Genomic DNA, 14,603 nt, shown 5'->3' with positions numbered 1-14,603 from the left:
ATGGCGGTCCGAGCTGTGGTCATCAACCCAGCGATCTCGTGCCCTGCGCTGGCGGTGCGGCTGGCGCCGCTGCCTGTCTTCCTCTTTACAGTGTAACCAATTCGCCCAACAAGCCACTGTGTTGTACGCTGAAAAAAAAATGGCTGGATGTAAGTGGAGGGCATTTAATGGCACAGGATCATTGATGCCGCCCGTCGGCAACATTGCACGCATCCAGTCGAAAACGCAGATACATGGATTGGGTGCCTGGTACGGCACCACGATCCTCAAAGCTTGCGGGTTGGCACTCTGCTCTCCTCGCGCGCGCCTTTTATAGCGAAAGCTACATTGGCCACGAACTTGCGACTTCGCTGTGTCGGTGCTCCGAGGAGGCACAGAGACCGACCATGAGCTGTTTATTTATTTATTTATTTATCATCATACCCACAGCGCCATTGGCTGGCATTACAGTGGGGGGGTAGAAGAAAAAGTACACAAATGCCACCGCGTGCAGGTGGTTACAAAAAAAAAAGATAACAATGAGATAGAAAGAACACGGAATTATTATACACAAAAAAATGTCACAGCATGGAAGAAAATGAATCATTTGATAATATGGACACTACTTCCTCAGGCAGCTTGTTCCATTCCGAAACCGTTTTGGGGAAAAAAGACATTTTAAAAAGGTCAGTCCGGCACCTGTATTCTTTAACTTTAAGTGAATGATCTCTACGTAAAGACACGTAATCAGGGTTGGCTATATATTTGGTTCTGTCTATTCCAGTTCTAGAATGAAATATATTATGAAATAATTTTAAACGCAGTACTTTCCTACGTTTTTGAAGTGAGTCCCAACCCAAAGATTTTTTCGCGCTCGTTACACTAAAATATCGCCCATAGTTATTGAAAACAAAACGAACGGCCAAATTCTGAACTCTTTCTAGCTTTTGAACGTCAAGCAAGGTTTTCGGATCCCAGACTGTGCAAGCATACTCAAGTATGCTTCTAACGTTTGTATTATACAGCAGTTCTTTAGTCTTTAAAGGGAAAAGTTTAGCGTTACGTCGCAGGAAACCTAAAACACGACAGGCTTTGGCAGTAACGAAATGCACGTGACGATGCCAAGACATTGAACTTGTTAAATATACACCAAGATATTTAAATTCCAACACTGAAAGCAGTCTGCTATTATTTATGTTATAAGTGAAAATATGGGGAACCTTCTTTTTAGTGAAACACATATGTACAGATTTTTGTAAGTTAATATGCATTCTCCAGTTCTCACACCACTGGGCCACTTTACACAAATCCTGTTGTAATGCATCGCAGTCACTTTGATCGTTAATAATTCTATACAATACACAATCGTCCGCAAAAAGACGCATGTATGAAGAAATACCTGAAAAGATGTCATTCATGTAAATTATGAACAGTAATGGGCCCAAGACGGATCCCTGAGGCACCCCTGATGTTACAGCCACCTCATGCGATTGTTTCCCGTTGACAACAACACATTGACGCCTAACGCTCAAATATTCCTTTATCCACCTAATAACGTTCTCATTTATGTTGTACCAGTATAATTTTTGTATTAATAAGGAATGTGATACAACGTCAAAGGCCTTCTTAAAATCTAGAAAAATACAGTCAACAGAATATCCCTTATCTAAAGCACTTGACAGGTCATGTACAAATTCGGTAAGCTGGGTGACACACGAGTAACCACTGCGAAAGCCATGTTGATTAGTATTTAATAATGAATGTATACTAAGATGATTCATAATACTAGTATAAAACACATGCTCTAAAACTTTGCATAATACACTGGTCAAGGACACTGGTCGATAATTTGAAACAACATTCCTAGGTCCCGATTTATGTATAGGCACAACATTAGCAAGCCTCCATTCATCAGGCAAGGAGCCTTCCTGTAATGACTTTGTGAAAAGAATTTGAAGGTACCTTGACAGCACAAAAGCGCAAGAAGAGAGCAGGATCGTGGGTAAGCCGTCCGGACCGGTGGCACTGTTATCTTTTAAGCGTTCTAAGAGCGACACAATTCCTCGCTGATCAAATTCAATGTTCTCCATGGGTTCCGTACAGTTCAAGGCAAGGCGAAAATCGGCAGGGCTATTGCTGTCCTCAGCCGTTGCTGTCCTCAGCGGCCTAGCAACGGCCGCTGCTGGCGGACGCCGCCTGCTCACCGCGCCACCTGGCATGACGTCACACCACGCGACTCACCGCGAAGCCGATGCCGCCGTATGGTATGACGTCACACCGCTTGCCTCGTCGTTGCGCTCGCCTCCGCTCGCTTCGCCAGTTGTGTCGCATGCTTTTGCTGCGCATATCCTGGCATAACCGAGCTAGGCAACTGCCAATTTTTTTCACTGCTCTTCAGCCGATTGGTTATGGCATTCTGAACACGTATAGCAACAATACAGCCCGTTACAATGGTTTGTTTTTCCCGTCCTCTTATTGTTTTTGTCCCCTTCAATCACGGGTCGGTTACGGTTCTTTCGAAATGAATGGCCGTTTAATAAAGCTTATCTTTTCTCACGCAGCTCTCTCATCATGTTCCAGTCCACGACGAGTAACATTCCGCTTGCCAGCACCGATACCATGCGTCGGCGACGACTCCTCCTAGACTCAGACGGAATCCACCTCAACTACAACGTAAGTTATATTATCAGTACCAGCAACATGGAACCACCAATGTGTACATCTGGTGAGGTTAAATTCCGCAAGCTATTTGCTGCAACTGCCCTCTACGGTCAGTGCCAATATACGCTCTCAGTGCTATGCAAAGCGGTAAAAAAATCCAGTTTGCCGAAAAATTTGGTAGGCGCCGAAGAGGTGTTGGCATATTTAGGGGACACGGCAGAAGCCGGCTGCGTCGACGGAATGCCGCGGTGTTGCGGCACTGGACAGCCTTTTTTTTTGTTTTCACCTTTCCCGGAGGCTACAACACGGAAATCAAAGGGCGGGAAACATAACAAAACAAATTTTTTAACCAATAAATTCCACAAAAATTTCAGCGTAGGCAAAAAGAGTCACAGGATAGATTTACAGAAATAATGTAAACTGTATGGGGTTGTCCGCAGTGCCCATTTAGGGGTTGACTGTAAGGTATTTTCTTTTTTGAACAGTTTGAGTTCCTAATCACATGACATTCCTTACATTCCCCTCGTACAAGAAAATGTCTTCCAATATACCAAGTAAAGTATTTAAAAAGACAATAAAAACAAGAGACGTAAGACGAAACTGCGTTTTGACCAAACGATAACGTTACTTCATCAAAGTAGTAATTTGGGCCTGTTGGTAGTTCATGATGAGGACGTTGGAGCGCAAAAAAACAAAGACAGAGTGGAGACGTGGACGGGACAAGCGCTTGTCCCGTCCACGTCTCCACTCTGTCTTTGTTTTTTTTTTCGCTCCAACGTCCTCATCATGATAACATTACGACAGACTGTACTATGAGATCACGGATAATGTCACAAAGCCTATCTTGTGCGCATTGATTGGCTGAACCGGCAACTGTAAGCTAGAACTACAGTAATTATTTGTCTGAAATGATCATTCGAAAAAAAATTGTAAGGACGACTACAATACTCCCTAATGCGAAATTCCAGCGCAGCTGCAATGCACAGCGCGCGAGAATGTGTATACTAGTAGAGAAGAACGTTGGGCCAGTTGGAGTACCGATATATTCAGGAAAACTTCGCGCAGAGCAACACAAGACGGAGGGAGAAACACGTACACACACACGAGCGCAAACTTGCAACTGTATTCTCGGAAACGATGCTCCGCCTCAAGAAGCAGGAAGAGCGCAAGCGTACAATAACCAGTGCAACACGTGTGGGAAAAACAGCGAGCACAATGATAGGCACAAGACAATTCATACCGGAACTTAGCGGAAATACCCAGCAACCAGGAACAAGAAAAGCGGGTCGTGAAGAAAATCAAGTTCTTTTTTTAAAAGGGCTACTCACGCCTTACTGACGCGGCCTTCTGTAGTATATATCTCGAGGGCCTCCACAATTTCCCTGGCCAGCCTATCGGAAGATCTCCCGGTAACAACCGTAGAACGGAGGAGCGTACGGCACTTCTCGTTTCTGAGAATACTGTCACGTTGTAGTGACGGCAGTCCAGCGGTCAGGAAGACACCAACCAGTCTTGGAAACGAAGATCTTTATTTGGGCTGACTTGCGCCCTCAAAAGAACTGAATCACTCGGCGGCGGCTTAAGCAACAAACGTGCTCCTCGGTCGTCGAACTACGAATGTCCGCCGCTCGCGGCATCGCTCAATTTAAAGGCGGCAAGGAAACTTCCAGATAACAGGACAAGATCATCTACAGTAATCTAGAAAAACCTAGATGCAGCCTTTCATGGCTGCGATCAATCGAGATTAGTCTGGTCGCTTTTTGGCGTCACGAACAAAAGTGATAACAACCCTTTCCTACAGCCTTGAGCGTGAACGAACAAACACTACAATGATACGTGGCATTACCCCCCATCCAAAGAAGCATCGTCTCGATGCTTTATAATGAAATTAAACACGGAGAATGCTTCGAGAACTTAGAGTCCTTTAGCGTTCCTAATAAGGTGTAAGGGCAGCGGTAAAAGCTTCAAGTCTGGTCGTGTCGTCGTCGTCGTCGGTGTTGTCGTAGTTTTTGTCGTCGTATTTGTCTTCGTAGTAGTCGTCGTCGACGTAGGGATCGTCGTCGTCGTAGGGATCGTCGTCGTCGTAGGGATCGTCGTCGTCGTAGGGATCGTCGTCGTAGGGGTCGTCGTCGTCGCAGGGGTCGTCGTCGTCTTCGTAGGGGTCGTCGTCTTCGTAGGGGTCGTCGTCTTCGTAGGGGTCGTCGTCTTCGTAGGGGTCGTCGTCTTCGTAGGGGCCGTCGTTGTCGTAGGGGTCGTCGTTGTCGTAGGGGTCGTCGTTGTCGTAGGGGTCGTCGTTGTCGTAGGGTTCGTCGTCGTCGCAGGGCTCGTCGTCGTCGTAGGGGGCATGGTCTTCTGTTTTCGTCGATGGAGGATCTTAGTTCTTGCGCTCAGAAGCAACCTCACCTCCAGAGGCTGCTTTATTCAGTTTAACCTTCGGGGGCTGGGGGAGCGTCCACGCATCGCGTAACCTCGGCTAGGAGATACAAAGCGCGGTGACGATGGCGACGGAGAATGCGATAGGCGGCTCGGCGACGGCGATGAGTATCCTTCCCGACGCAAAAAATCCTCGATTTCGGCTGGTCGCTGGCCGGGTCGGGGTCGTGGGGCGTCGTAAGGGAACCCTCGGATGCCCATTCTCCTGTATGGGCAGTACCGGAGAATGTGACCAGCTTCTCCGCAGTGGAAGCATTGTGGGCGGCGCTGGTCGGGTGTTCTCCACTAGACGCATTTCCTCGGCCGTGTACGACGCTCGTAGGACGGGCGAGTTGGGGCGAGAGGGCGGCGCGGCGCTCCAGCGCAGCTGGCTAAGGGCGATATGGGCTTGGGTCCCGTCGTCGAGGTACAGGACGGCGCACTGCTGCGGCGTAAGTCATGGCTGGAGGCTCCAGAGGCTGCGTGGTAGACTGGAGTCAGGTCTTCCGGCGAATAACTCAAAGGGCTGGCGTCGCGACTTGCAGGGGTTGTCCGGTACCTGGAAGGCTACCCAGCACCTCCACCAGATGTCACGTTGTAGTGACGGCAGTCCAGCGGTCAGGAAGACACCAACCAGTCTTGGAAACGAAGCTCTTTATTTGGGCTGACTTGCGCCCTCAAAAGAACTGAATCACTCACGCCTTTAAATTGAGCGATGCCGCGAGCGGCGGACATTCGTAGTTCGACGACCGAGGAGCACGTTTGTTGCTTAAGCCGCCGCCGAGTGACTTGCGCCCTCAAAAGAACTGAATCACTCGGCGGCGGCTTAAGCAACAAACGTGCTCCTCGGTCGTCGAACTACGAATGTCCGCCGCTCGCGGCATCGCTCAATTTAAAGGCGGCAAGGAAACTTCCAGATAACAGGACAAGATCATCTACAGTAATCTAGAAAAACCTAGATGCAGCCTTTCATGGCTGCGATCAATCGAGATTAGTCTGGTCGCTTTTTGGCGTCACGAACAAAAGTGATAACAACCCCTTTCCTACAGCCTTGAGCGTGAACGAACGAACACTACAATGATACGTGGCAATACGGTTACAAGTTTGCGCTCGTGTGTGTGTGCGTGTCTCTCCCTCCTGTCCTGTGTTATTCTGCGCAAAGTTTTCCTGAAGATGTGTATATTAGTGCGATAGTAGCATTAGTAGAAGAAGACGGCGATGTGCAATGCACAGCGCAAGAGTGTGCTGCAGTTTAACACGAGGCGTGATCGGCTGCGCGATAGCCCAGTGTTGACAGTCTATGTTGAGGCTCATTGTTTTACTCTGTTAGGTCGTCGGCACATCTGGGGACGATATTAGTTCGATAGTAGTATTAGTTGATAAAGACGACGATGTCCAATGCGACAGCGCGCGAAGATGTGTATATTTTAGATATTTATTTACAATACACTCAGGACCAGTAAAAGCACTGAGAGGGGAGTAGATGAACAAACCAAAAAATGCTCAACTGAATTGTTTAGAGGGGTATAAATTTCAATAATAAAGTAAACAGGATGATAAGGACAAAAATAAATATAATAAGCAGCCGAGCAGTGATCTTGCCAATATACAATAATAGCTGAAGCGGTACGAAATTTTGAGTTATCATCGACGCAAAGAATAATTGCGGGAAGAAAGACGACGTCAAGGACTCGCAAAATTGCAGACCGATTAGCTTACTGTCCGTTGCGTAAGGTATTCGCAAATAGAGTCAGGACAACCTTGGACTTCAATAAATCATATGATCAGACAGGCTTTCGTAAAGAATATTCGGCAATAGACCGTAGTGACAATCTGCTCATATTTCTCCGGTCATAGAGAAATGGGAGAAAATAAGCGACCCCTATAGAGCCGTCATTGATTACGAGAAAGCATTTGACCGAGTGTAAACCTCAGCAGTCATGCAGGCAAAGAGAATCAGGATGTGGAAGAGTCTCATGTGAAAAATTCAGGGGACACTTTGACTGCCTAAAGTGGGTAGAGGCGGAAGCGTTTTCCGCACCACCTTCGCTGTTTCTGTGGCACTGGTGGCGTCACATATAATTGAGTACTAATTACTAAGTGATGACAAATCACTAATTAATGGCTAATTACTGATTAATGCCTGAATACTAATTACTACTAATTAATGACGCTTAAGCTTCGCCTTTAGGAGTGGAACGCGACAGCGCGTTGTAGCGCTGCCAGGGAGTCCACGGAACGCCACCACCCGTTCGGCGCGATGCCTTACCCTTTGAACGCAACGCTTTTTGAGGAAAGGAAATGCCGCAGTAATTCTCTGTCATCTCGGTGGACACCTGAACCGCACCGTAGAGGAAGGGAGGAATTGGGAGTGAAAGAAGATAGATAAAGAGGAGCCGTAATGAAGAAAATGAAAATTGTATTTGAGGAAAGGAAATTACGCAGTAACTGTCTCACAAAATTCAGGGGGGCACTTTTTTGACCTAAAGTGTGGTCACTGATGTGTGGTTAAGATGTTAAGCTTCGGCCCTAAGAGTGGAACGCAACAGCGTCTGGCAACGCTGCCAGGGAGTCCATAGAACGCCATCGCCCATTCGGTTCTACGCCTCGCTCGTCGGTAAATTGGTTTTTGAGGAAAGGAAATGTATCTGTCTCTCATTTGTCGGTGGACACCTAAACCTCGCCGGAAGGGAATGGAGGAGGATGAGAGTGAGTGAAGACACCGTATTCACTAGACGCGCCTTTGTTCATTCGAAACCATCGAGCTGGCATGGCGGAGTGGATAGCATGCTCGTCTCTCACGCCGAATACCGGGGTTCGATTCCTGAGCTCGACCAATTTCTTAATCGGTTTTATTTATTTATATGACCTGACTAGTAAAGCTAATTAGGCTAGTTGGGTAATTAATCAATTAACTAAGCTCAGCCCCACTTACTTGGAGCATCACTATACGATCCATTCAATTGGTTGCATGGTTACTAGCCTGTTTGAAATTCGCGCACTGTGACGTCACGACCGTTTCCACCAATTGAAAAGCGTGACATTTTCTGTCGACAACTGCTGCTTACAACGATGAGACATTAAAGGCTTCCGCCTTAAAATAGTGGAAGATATCTATAACGACTGCACAGCTACCATAGTCCTCCATAAGTTCAGCAATCAAAATTTCAATAAATAAGGGTGTCAGGCAGGAACACATGATATCGCCAATGCTCTTCACCCCCTGTTTACGGGAGGTGTTCCGATCGAGGCCTGAATTGGGAAAAGTTCGGGATAAGAGTTAATGAAGAATACGTAAGCAATCTGTGAAAGTGCCATGCTAAGTCACTCAGGCATGAACTGCAAAGCATGATCAATGAGTTAGACAGTAGTGTTCAACAGCCTAGCAAGGGAACAGCTGTTCGCAACTGGTAGCGAGGTTCTGGAAGTAGTAAGGGAATACAGCTATGTGGGGCAGGTAGTGACCGCTGATCCAGATCATGAGAGGGAAATAACTAGAAGAATAAGAATGGGTGGAGCGCATATGGCGGGTTATCTCAGATCATGAATGGCAGTTTACCAATATCCCTGAAGAGAAAAGCATACAACAGTTGTATCTCACCGGTACTCACCTATGGGGCAGAAACGCGGAGGCTAACAAAGAGGGTTCAGCTGAAGTTATGAGAAATGAGAACGCAGCGAGCTATTCAAAGAAAAATGATAGGTGTAACGTTAAGAGATCCGAGGCGGGCGAAGTGGGTGAGGGAACAAACGTGGGTTAATGACATCCTAGTTGAAATCAAGAGGAAGAAGTGGGCTTGGGCAGGGCATGTAATGCGAAAGCAAAGTAACCGCTGGTCCTTAAGGGTAACTAACGGAGTGGTGCTGGGATACGGGGGATACAGATTGCAAAGGACAGGGCCAATTGGAGAGACATGGGACATTACTTTGCCCTACAGCGGGCGTACTCAGGCGTAGTCAGATGATGATATTTTGATACACTCGTTGTTCGAGGTATGAAAGACTGCAAGAGAGCACGGGTGTTAGACGTATCTTTCTGATGATTATCGATGCAGTGTGATTCGTGATGAATTCGTTACTCAGGCTAGGATGATGATACAGCTTGGGGAACTTAGCAAGGCGACGAATGAGGCTAGTTGGTATTGCATTGCAGTTTGGCTTGACTGCACTGAGTGGCCACAATGATAAAATAAGTCAACGGCTGGATGTGGCGCAACTATCAGCTGGTTTATCATTTACTCGAAATGGGCACTTTAAAGGAAGTGGGAACCATCACTACGCATGTGCATCATTTTCTTTTTCTTAACAACTGGGTGAGCTGTTTCGCAACAGACGGCATCTCGATCGGTGATAGCGCTATTGAAGGTGTACTGACACAATATTCCCGTCTGTTGTCGATACAGAAAAACCTCAAAAATGTCTGTGCCGACCATTTCTTTGTACGTGGCCAGTACTCGAGTTTCTTTCCAAACCAGGTTTCCTATTTTGGCAAGGTTTGCACCCTTTGCAGTGATCTGCATGTGTGCCAGGCCCAGGTTTGGTGAATGGACCACGTCCCCAATCTTCCAATGCGCAGCCAAGGGACACGTATCGAAAGATTGCTGAAATATCTTTGTTAGTATGACGGAACTATAATTTGAAGTATTCAGATCTTGATTTGGGCAGTCAAAACCGGGAGAAGCATGATAGTCAAGTTTTTTAAGAAGGTTAGCAACGCTATCTGCGTCCACAAAAATTGGTGACATGATCGGGTAATTATAATTCTGTGATTCGGGAAAGTAAGAACTAGGACCATAGGAAAAATTTTTAACAAATGTAAAGTTTAAGAAAGATGCACATTGGGCGTTGTGAAGCTTCTGACCAGATGAGTTCTGTAATGTAATTAAAGTTTCAGAGAAAAGTTTAACTGCGTGCTCTAGCACGTAGTTAAAATTTTCTCTGAAACCTTAATTTACGGACGTTAGTTCAAGGCAAACCTTTCTTGCAGAACATGGTAGAGAGAGGTCGGGGAGATGGTTATTGGTAATTACAAAGTGAACAAAGGAAGGGAAACCTCAGTGTGCCTGCCAACGTTTCGAGACTAGGCGAGCATTCCGCGCACCCTGAGGGTTTCCTTGCCGTGTTAACTTTGTGACTCTCTTGTAGAAAAGCGTTCTCGTACAGTTATGGAAAGGAAACTGCGAAATATCAAATCACGCTGAGCTGTAATGCTCACCCTAAACTAAATGATATTGCAAAGAAAAGCGAAACGACTCACATATTTAAACATAAATGCTCGAATTTCATATTTCTGTTCCCACGATTTTGTAATGCTTGGTCTTGTGTTCTTCTTCCTTTTTTTTCCTTGCTCCAAACGTCAACACAGCATGTTCTGCACTGATCACCTTCAAATTTATCGACGAGTTTTTTTTTACTATGCTTTGCTTATCGCACAGCAATGTTAAATTATATTTTTCTACATTACACTTGTGAAATGGGAAATATAATACTGTCACGCAGTGGTGACTGCAGTCCGGTGAAATGGAAAACAGAGAGAATGGCTCCTAAACGAAACTCTTTATTTGGGCTGACTTGCGCCCGCAAAGAACTGAATCACTCAGCGGCAGCGTAGCAACAAGCGTGCTCGGCGGTCGTCGAACAGAATGCCCGCCGCTGTCGGCCGTGCTCATTTTAAAGCTTTTTAAAGCACACTCTGGAACAACGTCGAGCCGGCTACGCCTGGATGCGATCAATCGAGATAAATCTAGGCGCGTCTTGCATCACGAACGAAGCGATAAAGCAGCGTGCCGGAAGCTTTGAAGAATGAACAAACACTACAAACATTCGCGGCAATATATCCATATGTATACAGTCTTTGCCAAAAGTAACCCGGCACAGGTGGTTCGTTTCTTAGCCGCGTAGCAACGCACTCACGGCAGCCCTTTAGCTCCGATTCTGTAAAGAGTAAGGTGAGCCCTTGTCCTTAAATTACGGCACCGTTCGGTCTTTAGGGCTGCTGTAAATGCTTCATTATAGGGTTGAGAAGCAAGAACCTGTTGCTCGGTTACTTTTGGCAGAGGGGGTACATCCAGTTCTATGGATAATGCTGCGTGTTTTTGTATAATTGCGGTTGAAGAGAGCAATTCCTCAACCGTTGGCGCCTTCTGAGGTCAGGGCGTAGTTAGGAGGACGTGTTGCCTCCTTTTGTCCTGCTTCGAGGGCAATAACGCTGCATTACCTCAGCAACAGTAAACATAAGCAAGTTAAGTGTTAAGCATAGATTGGAGAGAAAATAACGCTAAGCGCTTTTTAAATAAGGCATTGACATCGACCCAAGTGCAGCCATATGGCTACAGAGTAAAGCTATACAGCTTTCTCAAACTTAGTTGTTGAAGAAAAATTAATTAGCCTTGTGCTGACGATGCGCAAGGAACGCCGCCGACAACAGCCAACAAAACAGCACAGTATGCCTGAACTACCGGAGGACGGTATGGCCGCAGTCGACGAACAAATCACACGTCTTTTAACGGAGGCCACCGGCGACACTGTGAACTGCTCGCTCGACGTCGACGGGCAGTGGAGTCAAAGGCGCAGCAACATCGACTTCCGATTACGTGCGTCATTTCCTGCCTCTTCCCAGTTTACCGCAATGGCATTGGACAACTCTGCGACATCTTTGCTCCGGTGTATGTGCAACCCTTTGTCCACCTAACGCCCTTGATACTCCAGCGCTTGGGCTAGTAACTGGAAATAGCAAGTCCCGGTCGTCGTGATGTCATCATGATCATCATCATCAGCCTGACAACGCCCACTGCAGGGCAAAGGCCTCTCCCATGCCTCTCCAATTAACCCTGTCCTTCGGCAGCCGCGGCCACCATATTCCAGTAAATTTCTTATTCTCATCTGCCCACCTAACTTTCTGCCGCCCCCTGCTACGCTTGCCTTCTCTTGGAATCCACTGCGTTACCCTTAAGGACCAGCGGTTATCTGGCCTTCGCATTACATGCCCTGCCCAAGCCCACTTCTTCCTCTTGATTTCAACTCTTGATTTCTTCCTCTTGATTTCAAGAGCAGCACATCATTAACGTGATGTGCTGCTCTGGAATCGCAGAGGCAATTCCACGAAGGTGGGCGAGCTCGAGACCCGACTATGAATTCACAAGCTCCAGGTACAGGACACAAGCGCCCTGCCATCGATTCCTCGCTACACGTCCATGATAGACCATCGTGTACACGCTGCTGCTCCCCCGGGAAAGGCGGCGGTGTATGTGGACTCGCGTTTTCAACGTGTAAGCCATGCTCTCGAAAACCGGCTCACGTCATATCAAGAGGTAGGGGCTAAGGTGGTCGTTTCGTTTTGCGTTAGGAAAGTCGGTGGCGTATCAATCTTGGCTGGTTACTAAGTGCCTGTCGGCAAGCCCCGGGTGTCTGATTTTAGACGAACGCCCCTCACCTGGACTGCGGGTCGAGCTCTCGTGGCAGGCGTGTGCGGGATGCCTTCACGGTGGGCCAGTTTGCTCTGCTCAGCCACCCTGGGAGAGCAACACAGCCAGTGCGTCAAACTCGCCGTGCTTTCTACGCTCCGGGCTATTTTGGCGCCTAAATATATTTATACTCACAGCGTGCGAAATAAATGTCAGTTCAGCGCTGTGTTGTCTATTTCCCATTATTCTCTGCTCTCCTCATAGGCATTGGGCCTTGCGCTGTTTCAATTATATCACGCATTATAGCCAAATCGCCCACCAGTTCGAGATTCCATACAGTGCGACCTGGTCGCAGTTCTACTCATGCCTAACTGCTGACGCCTAGGTAGCTTATCGTCATATTATTTCGCCAAAGAAGCAGCACGAAATTGTGTTCCGAAATACCATACACTGCCTCCTTCAGCTGCTAGTTCTAATATAGGCCACCGTGGTGGCTCAGTGGTTATGGCACTCGGCTACTGACCCGAAACACGTGGGTGCGATCTCGGCCGCGGCAATCGAATTTCGATGCAGGCGGAATTCTTGAGGCCCGTGCACTGTGCGGTGTCAGTGCACGTTAAAGATCCCCAGGTGGTCGAAATTTCCGGAGCCCTTCACTACGCCGTCCCTCATAGCCGGAGTCACTTTGGGACGTAAAACCCCATAAAACCATAAAATCAAACCAGTTATAATATGGCAGGCATCCCAGCAAATGTATATCAACTGCCTTCTGATGTGGACGCACATGGAATCGCGTGTCCGTTCTCCATGACTGAGTTCGTGGCTGCAATAGATGATGCGAAACAGAAAACTGTGCCCGGCCCGGGCAATATTCAGTATGCGGTTTGCAAGAAGCTCAGTAGCGCTGCACTCCACCATAAACAAAGTACGACTGGATGGCGTCGTGCGTGACAGCTGGAAATCTGCTCTCGTGATCTCTATCCCGAAGCCAGGAAAGCCTCCCACGGACCGTGCGAACTTGCAATCTACCTCCTTAACTCCAAAGCTGTGCAACCTTGCGGAGAAAATGTCACGATTGTCGTGGTAGCTAGAGCAGCACTGTTTTTATCACCCCGCTCAAATTGGCTTTCGTCCATATAGTGGTACAGAGGATGGTTTGGCTGTCTTGGCATCTGCAGTTTTGTCATGTAACCGTAGCCGCAATACGCAATGGATGTTGAAAAGGCATATGACAACATCAGTCATGTTGCCATCCTGAACTCCACTGACACGCTTCATCGCCCTCTGATAGTGCGCAGTTCTGCGAAATCATTTTTGGCAGGCAGAAAATTTGCAATATGCCGCAGCTGTGAAGCGGTCGGACCAGTTCCGCTCTGAAGTGTGCCGAAGGGATCAGTATTGCCATTGACGTTATTTTATTTATTTATTTTGTGACGAAGAATATGGGCATTAGCGCACTCGCATTCCTATCGCTCTGAGAGAGACACTGCTCAACCTGACCGACGGCGGAACATCATTGGTCCACCGCTGCTCCCAGAAGTACTTTGGTTTGGGCTGGTTGGTTCGTAGCCATGTTTGCAACAGAAAGGCGCAAATGGGACGAGGACAGAAAAGGAACGTGACGGAAAAGGACAGGCGCCTGTCCTGTTGCTTCATGTTCCTTCTGGTCCTCGTCCCATTTGCGCCTTTCTGTTTCAAAACATCGCTGCTTCCGTCGTCCTCACCGTCACCAAATAGACAAGCCTAACAACTTATTTATTACTCATTACTCACAGCACCTTTGTCAGGGCATTGCAGTGAGGGGGCAAGAATAATACATTCAACTCTTCGCATATTAGCTGGTACATTGCACACGAAGCTATGCATAAAAACAAAAGAGCATCCACAGGTATAACAGGATTGCAAGAAGGCGAGCGAAATGCACAGAAAATACGGCATCATGATATCGAGCAGAGGAAACACACAGGGACACTGTGGGCGTGAAATCCTGAAGTGACAGCGATCTGTACCGAGATTACCACCGAAGAACAGCCGAAAAATAACAGTGTCAAACAGATTGTATCACTTCTGAAGATGAATAAAACGCGTCACTGGAAGAAATGCGTACAGCAACGGAAGGCAAGCGATTCTATTCCCGAATATTTTTGA

Source organism: Amblyomma mixtum, chromosome 1 (assembly GCF_055824585.1).
Source record: "Amblyomma mixtum isolate Tamu chromosome 1, ASM5582458v1, whole genome shotgun sequence".
NCBI classification, from domain to species: Eukaryota; Metazoa; Arthropoda; class Arachnida; order Ixodida; family Ixodidae; genus Amblyomma; species Amblyomma mixtum.
The sequence above is the reverse complement of the archived record's forward strand: the minus strand, read 5'-3'. Positions refer to the sequence as shown.